A 17,837-nucleotide genomic window follows, 5' to 3' on the forward strand; every position below is an offset into this window, starting at 1 on the left:
CCCGATGTTACCCTTCACTCACATCAAGGATTTACAGGGAAAAGGGTTGACTAACACTGGAATTTTTTAATACCCTTGTTTTATTCCTGGCTTTCACAGGATTGCTCCTAATGGGTTACCATTTAGAGTAATGTCTGCCGTCAGCTTCTCCCTTTATTAGTGGGAGGTATTCGCTTCCTTCCTGGCTTTCTAAGATTTTTTTTTTAATCAAGATGCATGTAAATTTTATCACCATCCTTTTAACATCTGTGAAGATGATCATATGGCTTTCCTCCTTTAGTTTATTAATGTAGTGATTTGCATTAATGGATTTCCTAACGCAGAATCACTTTGCATTGCAGAAGTAGGCAATGGTCCTGGTGCTTTGAAGGTATATATTAGGCTGCATTCACTTTGTTAATATATTATTTAAGAATTTTGCATCAAAATTAAGAAATGAGATAACCTACAGTTTACCTTGAGGTGCCCTCTTTGTCCAATTTCATCTTAGAATTATGCATACTTTAAAATGAAAGTGGAAGAATTTGATTTGACTTATGCTCTGAAACAGTTTATATAACCTGGGAATTATCTAGGTTTATTTTAATTTGGGGGAGGTAATTTGACTACTTTTAACATTTTTTCCCATGGTCATTATGTTATTCGTGTTTTATTTCTTTTTGGGGATCATTTTTGTTAATATCTTTCTAACATTGTATATTTCATCTGGTTTTTCCAATTTATTGTTATAAAGCTACAGATAATATTCTTTTACGGTTTAAAAATAAACATTTAGCAAATCTTTAGAGATTCAAAGTAGATGAATGGTTGCCTAGAGCTGGGGGTCTTGGGAGGAAATGGGGAATTTGAGGAAAGGGTTGACTATGTATGTTTTTATTTTATTACCCCTTTCTACTTTCTTAATGCATATATTGTTACTTTTCTACCTTTTATAGTTGAGTAACAGTAATAATACTGTATAGATTGGCGTTATTAACACACAGTACTCTTGTGGACTGAGTTCCACTTGGTTTGTAATTTTCATTTTTGCTTTTCTCTTTAACCTGAATCATCGCTAAAACCGATGTTCTTAACTTTTTAGGTAGTTAGACTTTTTGGTTTTTTACTTTCCTTTTACTGTTAATTTCTAATTTCATTGCATGAGAGCATGTGGCCCCTAATTTCTACTTTTTACAATCCACTAAAATTTTCTGTAACTTTGTATAGGAATAGTTTTTAGATGTATTTTGTGGGTTTTTGTTAAATACAACAAAACATGTATTTCCAGCTTGTTGGCATCAAAATGTATTCACATATTTGTGTGTCTGTGTGTGTGTTCGTGGCGAGAGAGCTTCTTACAACATAAGCTCAGCCATGTGCTTCCTACTGGACGCAGAGCGCTATCCAGCGTCCTCACCGTGGCCTGTGCGTGCCTGCTTTCATCTGGCCCCTCCAGCTTCACTAGCCTGCAGTGGAACCCCCGGGCGCCTCGTCCCTGCCTTGCCAGCTGTGCTGGAATCTCAGGGTCTTTCTACTTCAGGCTGCTCCTGCACGCTGCACCACCGCTGTTCTTCCTGCCAGCTGGTCTCTCTAGGTGGCTCCTTCTGGACCTGTAGATTCCAGAGTCAGTGGGACATCCATGGAAGGGCCTTCCCTCAGCCCTCTGTCCAAGGGGCTCCCCACCTCTGTGGTTCTGTGTCTGAGCATTCTGTCTCTTTGTCTCCAAGCCCTGACATTTCCCCATCATTCCCTACGTGGCAAAGCAGCACAAGGGAGAAGGCCGTGTCTGTGCTGCACCTTGTCCCACATCCAGGGCCTGGCGCCATTCCTGGAGGGGAGCGCGTGAGTGAACCAGTGAGTGCCTCCCAACTGTTCCTGTCTGAAGAGCCCCTTAGGAAATTAAAAAGCCATTTTGGGATTTCAAGCAAACATGCTATTTCACTTAAATTAATTAGAAAAGAGCATTATTCATTTTCAAATGCCCCTTAAAATGCCTCATTATGTTTTAATTTGAGGCTCCATGTGCATTAAAATATGACAGCAACAAAACTTTCTTTAAAAAATGGATTTTAAAAAAATATATATGCTTTTTAATTTAAACAATTATTTTGGCCAGGTGCTCACGCCTGTAATCCTAGCACTTTGGGAGGCCAAGGCAGGCAGATCACTTGAGGTCAGGAGTTGGAGACCAGGCTGGCCAACATAGTGAAATCCCATCTCTACCAAAAAATATAAAAATTAAGTGGGAGTGGTGCCATGCACCAGTAATCCCAGCTACTTGAACTGCGGGCAAGGGGGCGCAGAGGGTACAGCAGAGGTTGCAGTGAGCCAAGATCGTGCCACTGCACTCCAGCCTGGGTGACAGAGTGAGAACATGTCTTCAAATAAGTAAATCATACAAATACAAATAAAACAGTTTTTTAGAGACAAGGTCAAGGGTCTCACCTATTGCCCAGGCTAGAGTGCAGTGGTACAGTCATAGCTCACTGTAGCTTCATACTCCTGGGCTCAAGTGATCCTCCCACCTCACTCTCCCGAGCAGCTGGGACTACAGGTATGCACCACCACACCCAGCTGATTTTTAAATTTTTTGTAAGGGTGGTGGTGGTGGTCGGGGACGGGTCTCGCTGTGTTGCACAGGCTAGCCTTGAACTCCTGGCCTCAACTGATCCTCCTGCCTTAGCCTCCCAAAGCACTGGGAAATAAACTGATTTTTAATGACCCAATTATTTCAGTTCATTCTGCAGAAGTTTGGGATTTCCCATCATACTTTTCTTACTGTATTTTTAAATGAAAGCATAACAGAGGATGCTTTTAAAATGCAATTTAATGTAGTATAATGCATTTTATGGCTTGATGAATATTTGCTTTTAAATGAATAGACACTATTTTCCCTTTCTTTTAAAATATGAAATAAAATAGTAATAGATTATCATTGTAAAAGATGCGAGAAATACACAAACTGGAGCAAAACAAAGTCTCCCTCCTCTCTCTGCCTCCTACTCCCTACCACACAGGCAATTGCTTGATGATGTATCCAGTTTTTATGTATGCACATATAGATTTATGCACCTGTGTGTGTACACATAGTCACACAACTTTATAGTTTTATTTTTAAGCAAATATGCTTATACTGTATGCATTTGTCTGCAATGTTTTCCCTACTCAAAGTTCCATATCATACATTGCTGTATATCTAGGGGACTGCTTCATCTTTGAAAGGCAGCAGAGAGTACTTTACCCCTGCTGAGAAGCAGTTAGCCCATCCCCTCTGTTTTACTATTGCAGGCCTGACCTCAGTGAATTCTTTTTCTTCTGGTAAATTTAGATATTGTCAGGCACTAATTTCATTATAAAGAAAACAAACAAAATCTTCATTATGATAGTATTGAGTGAATTAAAGTATTTTTCCTACTTAGTATCGTCAAAGAAACTAGAGATTTGGGTGGAAAATTCCATTAAAGGTACATATTTAACACATTTTAATATATGTTTGGACATAAGCTTAAAATGTGCTCTTTGATATTTGTATACAAACCTAATACTGACTGCTGCACGTTGATGATGATGATAAGATGGTCGCTAACTTTCCTGAGCCCTTGCTGTGTGCAGGGCGCTGCTTGAGCACACTCCATACGTTCATTCATTTACTTCTGACAGCTATGCCTGGGAGACAGCTAGGGAATCTGAGACCTTGGGAGTTAGGTAGCTCTTCCAAAGTCATGCAGCTGGCAGGTGCTGGCATGAGATTCCAACCTGCGCTGTTAGCCACTCGCAAGTCATTACATTCTGGCTTTACAGTGCATCTTAGTCTGTCGTGTGCTGCTATAGCAGAATACCACAGACTGGGTAATTTATTTTTCATATTTTGGGAGGCCAGGAAGTCCAACATTGAGGGGTCAACATCTAGCCAGGGCCTTTTTGCTGCATTATCCCATGGCAGAAGGTGAAAGGTCAAGAGAGGGCCAAAGAAAGAGCAAGATATTGAACACACAGCCAATCAGCATTAATCCATTCCTGATGGTGGAGCCCTCCTGACCGAAGCACCTCCTATGGGCCCTGCCTCCCAATGCTGTTGCATTGAGGATTCAGTTTTCCTTTTCTTTCTTTTCTCTCTTTCTTCCTGAGACGGAGTTTCGCTGTTGTTGCCCAGGCTGGAGTGCAATGGCGCGATCTCGGCTCACCGCAACCTCCGCCTCCTGGGTTCAAGCGATTCTCCCGCCTCAGCCTCTCAAGTAGCTGGGATTACAGGCATGCGCCACCAAACCCGGCTAATTTTTTTGTAGTTTTAGTAGAGACGGGGGTTTCTCCATGTTGGTCAGGATGGTCTCGAACTCCTGACCTCAGGTGATTCGCCCGCCTCGGCCTCCCAAAGTGCTGGGATTACCGGCATGAGCCACCGCGCCCAGCCAAGGATTAAGTTTTCAACACATGCTTTATGGGGAGCTCTTCAAACGATAGCACAGAGGACTTTAACTCTAGAATTATACCAACAATTAAAAGAGAAGGAGAGCATGAGAAGCACCAGACAGTGGAGGGAAGGAATATATCTTATTTATTTTTGGGAAAAGTCATTCTTTGAATAATAAGAGAAACTGTCCCATACAGAGAATTTTAAGGAACGTAAAGCAGAGATTGTGTGTCACAACAAAGAGAGGCAAAACTAATGTGTAGTTTTGTATGAAGTGTGAGCGCTTCCTTGCTGGCCATGCCAAGCATGTAAACGGGAAAAGTATTTTTTCCTGTAAGTAAACAATAAAATGATTTCTGTTGTGCTTACCCATTATTACACCAGTGTTTTTCTGACCCTAAGTCCTTTTTAATTAGATTCATCACACTGCAGGGACAACATGATATATCCTTGTCAGCTGTGTATCCTTGAAAGCCTGGTTAGCCTTGATCCCAGCTGTGTCTGTGATCTGCACACTAATCAAATGTCTCTCTCGACTCGCTCCAGGCTTTGTGGATACACGTATTTACCTATGTCCCCTCAAATTAAAGAGGGGTGTCCCTGGGAGATCTGACACCTGGCTGAGGGTTTTGATGGAAACTGATTGCTGCCTTCTGCCTCCTTGTCTGTTTATGTTTCTGATTGGTGAACTTGACCTCAGCCTCTTCCCTGGTGTGTGTGCCTCAAGTATGATGCATGGTTTCCGGGAGGTGAAGGCCAGAATGCAGCCCTTTTTCTAAAAGTAATTAGCAAAGGACTTTTTATACAACCCAGGGGAACAGGTGTTAAAAAGAAATACAAGCATTTGGTGGCAAGGGAAGGAGGCATGATGAGTTTGGTTTTTGTAATTTTCACCTTATCCTTATTTCCAAGTCTGCCTGAGGCATGTGTAAGGGATTATGGTTCCCTCCCCTCGTGTGGCATCAGCATCTCCCGAAGCAGGAGTGTGCTGGAGCTGCCTTGTGTTGGCTTGAGAGAGTGGCTTATTAAAAGGTTAGTTTTTTTTCAAAAAACAAAACAATTTTATGTCTCTTTATTGACATGTAAGTCATTGATATGGTTTGGATGTATGTCCCCACCCGAATCTCATATTCAATTGTAATCCCCGGTGTTGGAGATGGGGCCTGGTGGGAGGTGATTGGATCCTGGAGTGGTTTCTCATGGTTTAACACCATCCTTCTTGGAGCTGTCGTCGTGACAGTGAATTCTCATGAGATCTAGCTGTTTAAAAGTGTGTAGCACCTCCCTCCTCTCTGTCTGGCTCCTGCTCTGGCTGTGACAGTGAATTCTTATGAGATCTAGCTGTTTAAAAGTGTGTAGCACCTCCCTCCTCTCTGTCTGGCTCCTGCTCTGGCCGTGACAGTGAATTCTTATGAGATCTAGCTGTTTAAAAGTGTGTAGCACCTCCCTCCTCTCTGTCTAGCTCCTGCTCTGGCCGTGTAAGCCATGCCTGCTTCCCTTCACCTTCTGCCATGATTGGAAGCTCCCTGAGGCCTCCCTGGAAGCAGATGCTGCCATGCTTCCTGTATAGCCTGTGGAACTGTGAGCCAATTAAACCTCTTTTCTTTTCTTTTTTTTTTTTTCTGAGATGGAGTCTCACTCTGTCACCCAGGCTGGAGTACAGTGGCATGATCTCAGCTCACTGCAACCTTCCAGGTTCAGGCGATTCTCCTGCCTCAGCCTCCCAAGTAGCTGATACTACAGGCACGTGCCACCATGCCCGGCTAATTTTTTGTATTTTTTTAGTAGAGATGGGGTTTCACCATGTTAGCCAGGATGGTCTCGATCTTCTGAGCTTGTGATCTGCCCGCCTTGGCCTCCCAAAGTGCTGGGATTACAGGCCTGAGCCACCGTGCCCAGCTCCAGAAGAATACAGTCATGTATCACATAATTCACCCATTTAAAGTGTACTATTCAGTGGTTTCTAATATATTCACTGATGTATGTAAACATCGTTGCAGTCAATTTCACCTTAAAAAGCAACCCTGTACTTTAGCTCTCACTCACCTTCCTTGCCCCCATCCCTGGGCTACCACTAGTCTACTTTCTGTCTTTATAAATTTCCTGTTCTGGACCTTCATATGAATGGAATCACATAATATGTAGTCTTTTATGACTGGCTTCTTTCTTAGCGTAATGTTTTCAAGGTTCATACATATTGCAGCATGTATCAGTACTTCATTCCTTTTTATGTCTGAGTAATATTCCATGGTACGGATTAACCACATTTTGTTTATCTTCTCATCTGTCAGTCGACATTTGGGTTGTTTCCACCTTTTGGCTATTATGAACTGTGCTGCTATAAACATTTATATACAAGGTTTTATGTGCACATGTTTTCGTTTATCTTGGGTATATCACTTTTAATGGCAAAAGCCACAATTACTTTTGCGTCAACCTAATACCTCGGAATAGACTTGCCAGGTTACTTGGTAACTCTAGTTGAATCATTTAAGAAAGTGCCAGACCATGTCCCAGAGCCGTTGGTTTTGTTTTGTTTTTTTTTTTTTTTTCTTTTCTTGAGATGAAGTCTCACTCTGTTGCCCAGGCTGGAGTGCAGTGGCGCGATCTCGGCTCACTGCAACCTCTGCCTCCAAGGTTCAAGCAGTTCTCTGCCTCAGCCTCCTGAGTAGCTGGTATTACAGGCACCCGCCACCACGCCCAGCTAATTTTTGTATTTTTGGTGGCCATAGGGTTTCACCATCTTGGCCAGGCTGGTCTTGAATCCCCGACCTTGTGATCAACCCACCTCGGCCTCCCAAAGTGCTGGGATTACAGGCATGAGCTAACACGCCCAGCTGCTCTTCTTTATCTCGTTTCCTGAGGCAGGAATTAGCTTACTGTTTTAAGAGCTTTCCTTGTTTCTTATGTAAGCATCTAGTGCTATAAATTTCCCTGTCAGTATTGCTTTAGCTGCACTCCACCTATTTTGATATGTTGTGTTTTGTGTCCATTCAGTTCTCTTGATTTTTTCTTTGAGGCTTTCTCTTTGATCCATGAATTATTTAGAACTGTGATGTTTCATTTTAACATGTTTAGAGACTCTCTTTAAGGTAGCAAAGAAAAGCTAAGTTGTGGCCAGAACTTTCATGTTAAGGACAAGCAAGATGACAAGACAATAGATAGCAACCACACAGATATCTTACAGCAAAAAACGGTAAAAGAAGGAGTATACAAAATATCACAACCTGTAAACGGGACCAATCATTATTATAGTGCTTTTGGAAAACAGAAGCTTTCCTTATTATTTTAAATGTTCTATAATGATATCAAGACTACAGAACCATCTGTTTTATGACACTTTGAAAAGATTCAGCCGGGCGCGGTGGCTCAAGCCTGTAATCCCAGCACTTTGGGAGGCCGAGACGGGCGGATCATGAGGTCAGGAGATCGAGACCATCCTGGCTAACACGGTGAAACCCCGTCTCTACTAAAAAATACAAAAAACTAGCCGGGCGAGGTGGCGGGCGCCTGTAGTCCCAGCTACTCGGGAGGCTGAGGCAGGAGAATAGCGTAAACCCGGGAGGCGGAGCTTGCAGTGAGCTGAGATCCGGCCACTGCACTCCAGTCTGGGCGACAGAGCGAGACTCCGTCTCAAAAAAAAAAAAAAAAAAAAAGAAAAGATTCACCGGTTAGGGTCTCCCCTGCCACCTGGCTCAGGCAGAGCCATGTCTCGGGGTGGCTCCTGCCCACACCTGTTGTGGGACATGAGGAAAAGGTCCCTCAGGCTGGAGGACCCGTCCCAGGTGTGGGGCCACTACCTGGGAAGAAGATAATTTATCCAAAGATTAAAACTTGAAGCAACCCTAAATTATGCATGATGGCTGTGTTAATACAGTCTGTTGGAATGACACTGGAGAATATATTTTATCTGGCTCAGATGACACCAGATTAGTAATTAGTAACCCCTACAGCAGAAAGGTTTTGACAGCAATCTGTTCAGGGCACCAAGCAAACATATTTAGTGCAAAGTTCTTACCTTGCACAAATGATAAACAGATTGTATCCTGCTCTGGAGATGGAGTAATATTTTATACCAGTGTTGAGCAAGGTGCAGAAACCAACAGACAATGCCAATTTACGTGCCACTATGGAACTACTTATGAGATTATGACTGTACCCAATGACCCTTACACTTTTCTCTCTTGTGGTGAAGATGGAACTCTTAGGTGGTTTGATACACGCATCAAAACTAGCTGCACAAAAGAAGATTGTAAAGGTGATATTTTAAATAACTGTCCATGTGCTGCCACATCTGTTGCTATTTGCCCACCAATACCATATTACCTTGCTGTTGGTCATTCTTACAGCTCAGTACAAATATATGATTGGCAAGTGCTGAGTACAAGAGCTACAGGGAATTATGCAGGTCAAGGGACTATTGGAATGGTTGCCCGTTTTATTGCTTCCCATCTTAATAATAAGTCCTGCAGAGTGACATTTCTGTGTTACAGTGAAGATGGTCAAGAGATTCTTGTTAGTTACTCTTCAGAGTACATATATCTTTTTGACCCGAAAGATGATACAGCACAAGAACTTAAAACTCCTTCAGTGGAAGAGAGAACAGAAGAGTTACGACAACCACCAGTTAAGCGTTTGAGACTTTGTGGTGATTGGTCAGACACTGGACCCAGAGCAAGGCCTGAGAGTGAATGAGAATAAGATGGAGAGCAGAGTCCCAATGTGTAATGGATGCAGAGAATGTCTGATATTTTGTCAAGATGGTTCAAAGAAGCAAGTGAGGTTGCACAAAGCAATAGAGGACGAGGAAGATCTCGACTCAGAGGTGGAACAAGTCAATCAGATATTTCAGCTCTTCCTGCGGTCTCATCAAGTCCTGATTTGGAAGTAAGTGAAGCTGCAATGGAAGTAGATACTCCAGCTGAACAATTTCTTCAGCCTTCTGCTTCCTCTACAATGTCAGCTCAGGCTCATTCGATATCATCTCCCACGGAAAGCCCTCATTCTACTCCTTTGCTGTCTTCACCAGACAGTGAACAAAGGCAGTCTTTTGAGGCATCTGGACACCACACACATCATCAGTCTGATTATTCTTCTTCTGTGGTTAATAGCTCAGATCCATGTCACTTGACGAGCAACAGGGTGCATGCAACAGGAGACGCGCTATGCCCATCCATCCATAGCTTTATTGCAATGCATAAACAAAGCGCTCTCACACCTTTCATAGCATTTCATTTTGATTATGGTCTTATAGTCAGTATTTTGTGGACTAAATTACAATAGGTGGTATTGTACACAAAAGGTCTTTTTGGCCTATGCAAATTATTTTCTCTGTAAGCTAATTTTTACCTTTGGCCCTTGATGCCAACTTTGAACTCTCTCCGTATAACAAAATTATAATGGATATAAGCTATATCCATTTTTTAAATTATAGATATCTGTCATTAAATTGTGTAGAATTGTGGGTGTGAGGTTAACACTACCTCATTGCTTATGTAGGATAAGTTATTTAAACACAGTAATATTCTGTATTACTAGATCGCCATAGTAATGATACTTGGTTTTATGTCTCACTTATATGATAGCCAAATTCCTGATAGCTTTAACTAAAGAGTACAGTTACAAACCCAGAGGTAAACTCAAAAGCTATCAATCAGAAGCTCCCACTTCCACTTGTACTTTTCAATGTGGGAAAGGTATTGAGTCAATCTCCAAGCCTTGAATAGAGCCTGATGAAATAAACAGGTTACTTATTTATCAAACTTTATTACTAGCAGATCAAATATAGCACAGAGAAGGATTAGTAGAGGAAGACATTCTGACATGAAGGGACATCTGAAAAGGTTGGAGATAGGAAGACTTCAAAAACGAAAAAGGCTATTTAGTGTTAGGGCAAATGGTTTACTATCTGAGAACCTCAGAATTTAATGAAGTATTTTAAATATATTGTGACAAAGTATGATAAGTAATCTTAGTTAAGTCTTTAAGAATAACTTAACACGGTATTCACTTTCTCTATTTTAAAAAGCAGATAGCTGGACGTGGTGGCACACCACCTATAATCCCAGCTACTTGGGAAGCTGGGACAGGAGGATCGCTTGAGCCCAGAAGTTTGAGATCAGCCTGGTCAATATAGCAAGACCCTGTCCCTTAAAAAAAAATTAATTCACTGGGTGTGGTGGTGCTTGCCTGTAGTCCCAGCTACTAAGGAGGCTGAGGCAGGAGGATTGCTTGAGCCCGGGAGTTCAAGGCTCCAGTGAGCTATGATTGTACCGCTGTACTCCAGCGTGGGTGACGGAGAGAGACCCCCATCTCTTAAAAAATTTTTTTAAAAAAAGGCAGATGATTGCCTTTATATATTTTACAAATGTTCCTTTCAAAAACTTTTTTTTTTTAAATTAGCACTAAAGCCATAAGATTTGGTTGGCTGAAAGTTGACATGTTAGATAACTCATATGTCAACAGTAATGCAGAAATTAAATATTGCTGTATTACTTATTTGGTGTGAAATAGATCTAATTTAAACTGATTTCTTAGAGAAATATTCAGAAACTAATTGTAAAATGAATTAGAAAACTTCCTTTGTACTTCTGATCTTAAATTATTTCTTTTGGGGCCAGGCGTGGTGGCTAACACCTATAATCCCAGCACTTTTAGAGGCCGAGGTGGGCAGATCACCTGAGGTCAGGAGTTTGAGACCGGCCTGGCCAACATGGCGAAATCCCATCTCTACTAAAAACAAAATTTAGCTAGACGTGGTGGCCCACGTCTGTAATCCCAGCTACTCAGGAGGTTGAGGCAGGAGAATCCCTAGAACCTGGGAGGCAGAGGTTACTGTGAGCCAAGATTGTGCCACTGCACTCCAGCCTGGGCAGCAAAGTGAGACTCTGTCTCAAAAAAAAAAAAAAAAAGAAAAATTATTCCTCATGGACCTGAGATGAATTTCTGATCTTAAATTACTCTTTATGGACCTGAGTTGACCTGTATTGCTATAAGGTTTTCTATTCTTGAGAAAGAATGAATGAATTGGTAAATTAATTTGCAAACTAAGGAATTAAGCATGTTTTATTTTAATATGTTTATTATAGAGGTATTAACAGTGAAGAACAATTATGTTTTGCCTTTAAGGCAAAACATAACTATAGCATACTATATTAGACTACTGTTTATAACTACTCTATAATTAAAGGGTCTTTTACTAAGGATACATGGATATAAATAATATATCACTATCAGAGATTTTATAGCCAGATTTATGTCCTAGTTAATCACATACAATTATTTTCATAGCATTATGTCGAATATTATATTCAATTTAAGTTGATACTTAATTACATATGATATGGGATATGAGAGGAAGAGAAAAATTATGATTAAATCCCAGATTTTTTACATCAATGCCTGGGTAGGGTAAATGGTAAGGCCATTTACCAGGGTTGAGTAGCTTGGAAGTAGAAATCAGGTGGTTCTTTGTCTTTTTGGCTATGTAAAGTATGATATGCATTTTAGTCATGTGAGTAGAGATGCTCTGTAAGAAGTTAGTTTTGAGTGGCTTTGGCAGAAGCTGCCTCGTAGGAGACTATCAGAAATGTAGCTTTGTAATAAGATCTCTGAGCAGAAATGTTCTAATGGTGGAAAATGTATCTAATTAATTAAATTCTGAGTTTTTACATACCTTTTTGTTCATCAGCATTTTAACTTTTAAAGTACTAGGAACTTCACATTGCAGGCTCACATTACCTAAAGATAACTTCTAAAAGTTAACAGAGACTGCCCACCACCATTTGTCTCTCCTAGACTAGTGGAATAATCCCTTTAGTAGTCTTCTCACATCCACTCAGGCTATAGTTTATTCTCTACCAGCAGCCAGAGTAAAACTTTAAGGTGTAACTATAACCATGTGATGTGATTCATCTGCCTAAAACTTTTTTTGTTGTTTTGTTTTTTGAGATGGAGCCTCGCTCTGTCACCCAGGCTGGAGTACAGTGGCGCGATCGGCTCACTGCAAGCTCCTCCTCCCAGGTTTACGCCATTCTCCTGCCCAGCCTCCCAGGTAGCTGGGATACTATCATGCCCGCCACCACGCCCGGCTAATTTTTTGTATTTTTAGTAGAGACGGGGTTTCACCATGTTAGCCAGGATGGTGTTGATCTCCTGACCTCGTGATCCACCTGCCTCGGCTTCCCAAAGTGCTGGGATTACAGGTGTGAGCCACCGCACCCGGTCCATCTGTCTTAAACTTTTTAATTGCTTCCCATAGCCTTTCAAAAGAACCCAAATCCACACCTTGGCTTACAAACCCTACATGACTTGGTTTCTGTATCAATAATCTCATCTCAGGCCACTATGCCATCATTCACTAAGCTCTTGCCAAACAGACTTACTTTCATTTCTTTTAACACTCTAACCTCCTTTCCCTTTCAGATCCCTTGTACATGCTGTTTCCTCTACCAAAACTACTTTTTGTTGAGCAACTTCTACTCATTTTAAAAATTCACCAAGATAGTACTCTCACAAAAATAACTTCACAATGTCTAGTAGGTCTCCTCTTTTCCTTCCTTTGTGACTTGTTATTTTTCTTCATTGCATTTGTCAAATTTGTAATCATACATTTATTTAGGGGATTGTTTAATATCTACCTTCCTGCATATTCTCTAAATATTTTCATTTACTGTAATTTTCTCTGTGCCTAAAATCATACGTTATGTGGTAAATAATATTTGTTAAATGAGTGAGTAAATGAATCAATTCTTTAAGCAACTAATTATTTAAGAGCTGTAGGGATTACTTCAGCTTGGGAGAAATGTGATCAGATTTGCATATTGGAAAGATCATTTTGGCAACATTATAAATGATTGACTGGAAAGAGTAAGATTGAAAATGCCAAGAACATGTAAGAGGCCATTGCTATAGTCCACCTAAGAGATTATGAGGGTTGCAACCTAAGGCAATAGTAGTGAGAAGTGGGAATGGACAGATTTTAAAAATAGTTGAAAGGTTGAATTCATGGGACTTTGAGACTAAGTTAGAAATGAATGAGAGTATGATATCCAGGTGTCTTGGTAGGATGATAATGAACCATCAGCCAACGTAGAGATTTTAGGAGGAACAGCTGATTTGAGGGGAGAAAAAGGTATGTGAGTTTTTTGTTTTTTTTTTTAATGTTAAGTTTGAAGTGTCTTTGGATATCCACATGGAGAAATCTCATAGATGATTGAATGGCTATATGATGCTGGAAGTCACCAAAGTGGTCTGAGGTAGAAATAAAGAGAGTTTATAGATAGGAATTGAAACCATGGGAGTGGATGAGATTGTCTAGAAAAAGAGAATGGAGTGAGAAGAGTAGAGTCCGCACTACAGGAGCAAGTAGAGAAAAGGATCAAGCTAATGAGACCAAACAGGAATGATCAGAGAAGTATGCAGGGCAGAAAGAATGCCATATCTAAAGCCAGGAGAAAAGAACTGCAGGGAGGGACAGGTTAGTAATGCCACGTGAAGCAATGATACCAACTCCTAAAAGGTCTGGGAAATCCTTTTTTAAATTTGGCAACATGATTGCTTTGACATTTTAGTTTGAGATATGATGTAGTGAAGGCAGGAAGCCAGATAGTAGTGGTTTGAGGAGAAAGGTTTGGGGAAAAAGGTAGAGACATTGGAAAATGCTCATCATCACTCACCATCAGAGAAATGCAAATCAAAACCACAATGAGATGCCATCTCACACCAGTTAGAATGGCAATCATTAAAAAGTCAGGAAACAACAGGTGCTGGAGAGGATGTGGAGAAATAAGAACACTTTCACACTATTGGTGGGAGTGTAAACTAGTTCAACCATTGTGGAAAACAGTGTGGCGATTCCTCAAGGATCTAGAACTAGAAATATCATTTGACCCAGCCATCCCATTACTGGGTATATACCCAAAGGATTATAAATCATGCTGCTATAAAGACACATGCACACGTATGTTTATTGCGGCACTATTCACAATAGCAAAGACTTGGAATCAACCCAAATGTCCATCAGTGACAGACTGGATTAAGAAAATGTGGCACATATACACCATGGAATACTATGCAGCCATAAAAAAGGATGAGTTTGTGTCCTTTGTAGGGACATGGATGAAGCTGGAAACCATCATTCTCAGCAAACTATCACAAGAACAGAAAACCAAACACCACATGTTCTCTCTCACAGGTAGGAATTGAACAATGAGAACACTTGGACACAGGAAGGGGAATATCACACATTGGGGCCTATTGTAGGGAGGAGGGAGGGGGGAGGGATAGCATTAGGAGATATACCTAATGTAAATGACGAGTTAATGGGTGCAGCACACCAACATGGCACATGTATACATATGTAACAAACCTGCATGTTGTGCATATGTACCCTAGAACTTAAAGTATATAAAAAAAAAAAAAGGAATTGAAAGATAGAGCAAAAATAGTGTCGGGTATAGGGGGTGGTAGGTTCAAAACTGAGCATGTTTACAGAGTAAATAGAAAGATTGTGTGTTCAAGATGTAAGGGATAGTTGATGTCACCAGATACGCTATTATTTCAAAATTTTAACCTATATCAAGATTCTTGTTCTCAGTTTTACCATAGAGAATGGAAAAAGTAGTACATTTAATAAGTTTCCTTTTTGAATATATCTCTGACTAATGATTATTTAAGCATATTTTAAATTTCTTTTTCATACTTTTAACGAAACACTAAAGCTTTTTGAAAATTGATAGTTCAGTTTTATATTTATGTCACAAAATATTTCTTCACCATCTTCCAGGTGCCCAAGTGATTTTATATGTTGTTTAATTTCTCATAGCATTTTCATAGATTTCTTTATTTGGAAGGATTACCAAGGACAAAAATGTTACTAATAAAAGTTTTTTAATTAAAAAAAAGAAAAGAAAAGATTCACCAATTAAACTGTCAGACCGATGATAGCTAAGGATATAGTTATCTGGCAATGTTTGCATTTTTTTATATTTGTGATCTATTTGGGCTTTGAATCATTGTTGAAGTCATGAGCATAAAATAGTTCGTATATTATTTAGTATTTTACAATATTTTTATACATTTCTAATATTTTAAGTTCCTCTGTATGCAAAGTCTGTTATCTCACTGATAATTTGTATGTTTTGACTTTTTTTCCTCTTTTTGATTGGGCTTCTAAATTAATAATTTAACAGTGTATTACTCTATTTATGACAGTGAGAGTCCATTTTCTTTTTTGGTTATGGTAAAATATAAACAGTATAAAGTTTACTAAATTAACCATTTTAAGTGTACAATTCAGTGGCATTAAGTACATTCACATTGTGAGAAACCACGACCAACATCCATTTCCAGAACTTTTTCATCATCCCTAATAGAAACTTTATATCCATCAAACAATAACTTTTCATTTCTCTGCTTCCCCAGCCCCTGATAACCAATATTCCACTTTCTCTCTCTATGAATTTATCCCATTCTAGGTCACTCATGTAAGTGGAAGCATACAGTATCTGTTCTTTTTTTTTTTTTTCTTTTTCTGAGACGGAGTCTTGCTGTGTCGCACAGGCTGGAGTGCAGTGGTATGATCTTGGCTCACTGCAACTTCCACCTCTCGGATTCAAGTGATTCTCCTGCCTCAGCCTCCTGAGTGGCTGGGATTACAGGCGCCCACCACCATGCCCGGCTAATTTTTGTATTTTTAGTAGAGGCGGGGTTTCCCAATGTTAGCCAGGCTGGTCTTGAACTGATCCAGCCGCCTCGGCCTCCCAAAGTGTTGGGATAACAGGTGTGAGCCACTGCGCCTGGCACAGCATTTGTCCTTTTGTGTCTGGCATCTTTCACTTAGCATCATGTTTTCAAGTTTCTTTTTTTTTTTTTTTTTTTTCCTCATCGGTAAGTTTTGTCTACTTATGTTTATGAGACATGTTTGGTCTCAGTCCTGTTGACTTCTGTTATATGCAGTGTGATTAAAATTCTCATATCTTGGCTCAGAACTGCAGAAATGTGTTCTTCATTTTCTGTAACTGACTTCTACTTGGCATGTAGAAGTGAGTTACTTCTGTGGCCACTGATTTAGAAAAATTGAATTCAGCTCTTACCACTGCCCAGTGGTTCCCCGTTTACCAGTTTAAAAGTCTCCTCAGGATTAACTTTGTCTCTTTCCAGAGGGTATTCAGCCCCTCCACTCCTCTTTTCCTTCCATCTTCTCCTTTTCTCCCTGGTGGCGGCTGGGTGTGGGGGAAGCAGATTTAGCCTCACAGCAGTGGGAGGGTGGGAGTCCCTGTTCTGTGCTCTGTCCTCCCAGCCCTTTCTGGCCTGCAGTGACGACCCAGCTGATGAGCCTGATGACCCTTACGGACCTTGGGTGTAGGTGTGAGGGCAACATCGCAGACCCTTGCACCCTAAATATGCCGGCCGCTCCTCCGCTTTTCCTGCCTTGCTCCCCACCTCCTGTAAACTCCAGGTGCCTTAAAGACCAGCCTGCAAACACAGGGCACAGATCTCCAGATGCTCATAAACATGTTTCAGATTTCTGGGACCCAATGACCTTTGTTGGCTATTCTCAGCCTGGTGGCAGAGCCATGAGGGATCTGGGCACCTGAGAAGGGCCCCTGGCTGAATTCTATTCTAAGGAACTATATTCCAGTCCTAGCTCCCTCTTCCTGCCTGTTCTCTGTATTACTGTCCCTTTCTTTTCGGCAAATCTGTTTCTTGGGCCACATCCCGTGTCATTCCCCCTCCAGCCAGTCCTCCAAGCCGCTGAACCCAGAGCTCTTCCTCCTCTGAGTGTCCAGCGTGGGGCTGTGGCAGTAACTCAGGAGACATCTGCCGAAGGGTGATCTGGGCAGGATGTTCACAGCAGACTCTGCTCTCCGTGTGTGACAACCTAGTTTGGTTAGCTGAGGTCATCTGGTTAAGCATTTCGTGATTCTGTTTGTTACTATTTTAAAAAGGCACTTTTATTTGAATGAGCCAATATTGTTGCTGAATCTGTCGGGACCACAGGTTAAGAAAGTGGCACATTTTGGAGGAGGACCTTAATTTTGAGACTATCACATTTTTTCCAAAGCCTGTTTGAATTTCTTCTTGAGGGGGTAGCCACCTCTATTACCAGCACTCTGATCTCAGAATTGAAAGCCTCAGTCTCCAAGCCAACACCAATTATGTCGCCAGGGTCCTCAGAAGAGCCCCATAGTAACCAGGGCAACCCTGATTTAGCTTCCTCATCCTGAGTAATGAATTACAGGAGGACATAGCCTCAGGCTGGGGCTGCTGGACGGTCTGGCTTGAAGTCTTCATCTCTGTTCCCATTGTTGCCCAAAGGCACAGCTTTTTATTGTACTAATCACAGGTCAGGGATAGCTTTGGCCTCTCTCGGCTTCATGGGAAATTTAGCATTTGACAGCTATTTGTGCGTTGTCATGATGGCCCAGAATTTTCCCCTTTGTAG

At 41.1% G+C, this 17,837-nt stretch overlaps 1 protein-coding gene and 1 pseudogene across 11 annotated transcripts in view; both read left to right on the forward strand.

The window, feature by feature from the left end:
• The window catches only part of ENTREP2 (endosomal transmembrane epsin interactor 2), a 443,707-nt gene that overhangs the window by 329,538 nt on the left and 96,332 nt on the right, over positions 1 to 17,837 (forward strand). The gene's annotated exons all lie outside the window — the stretch shown is intronic.
• On the forward strand, positions 7,416 to 17,173 carry LOC106999102 (DDB1- and CUL4-associated factor 6 pseudogene; annotated as a pseudogene). The gene is made up of 3 exons (XR_013395300.1): positions 7,416 to 9,532; positions 16,692 to 16,753; positions 17,131 to 17,173. The product of XR_013395300.1 is annotated as a DDB1- and CUL4-associated factor 6 pseudogene (transcript).

This window comes from Macaca mulatta, chromosome 7, assembly GCF_049350105.2.
Source record: "Macaca mulatta isolate MMU2019108-1 chromosome 7, T2T-MMU8v2.0, whole genome shotgun sequence".
Classification (NCBI taxonomy): Eukaryota; Metazoa; Chordata; class Mammalia; order Primates; family Cercopithecidae; genus Macaca; species Macaca mulatta.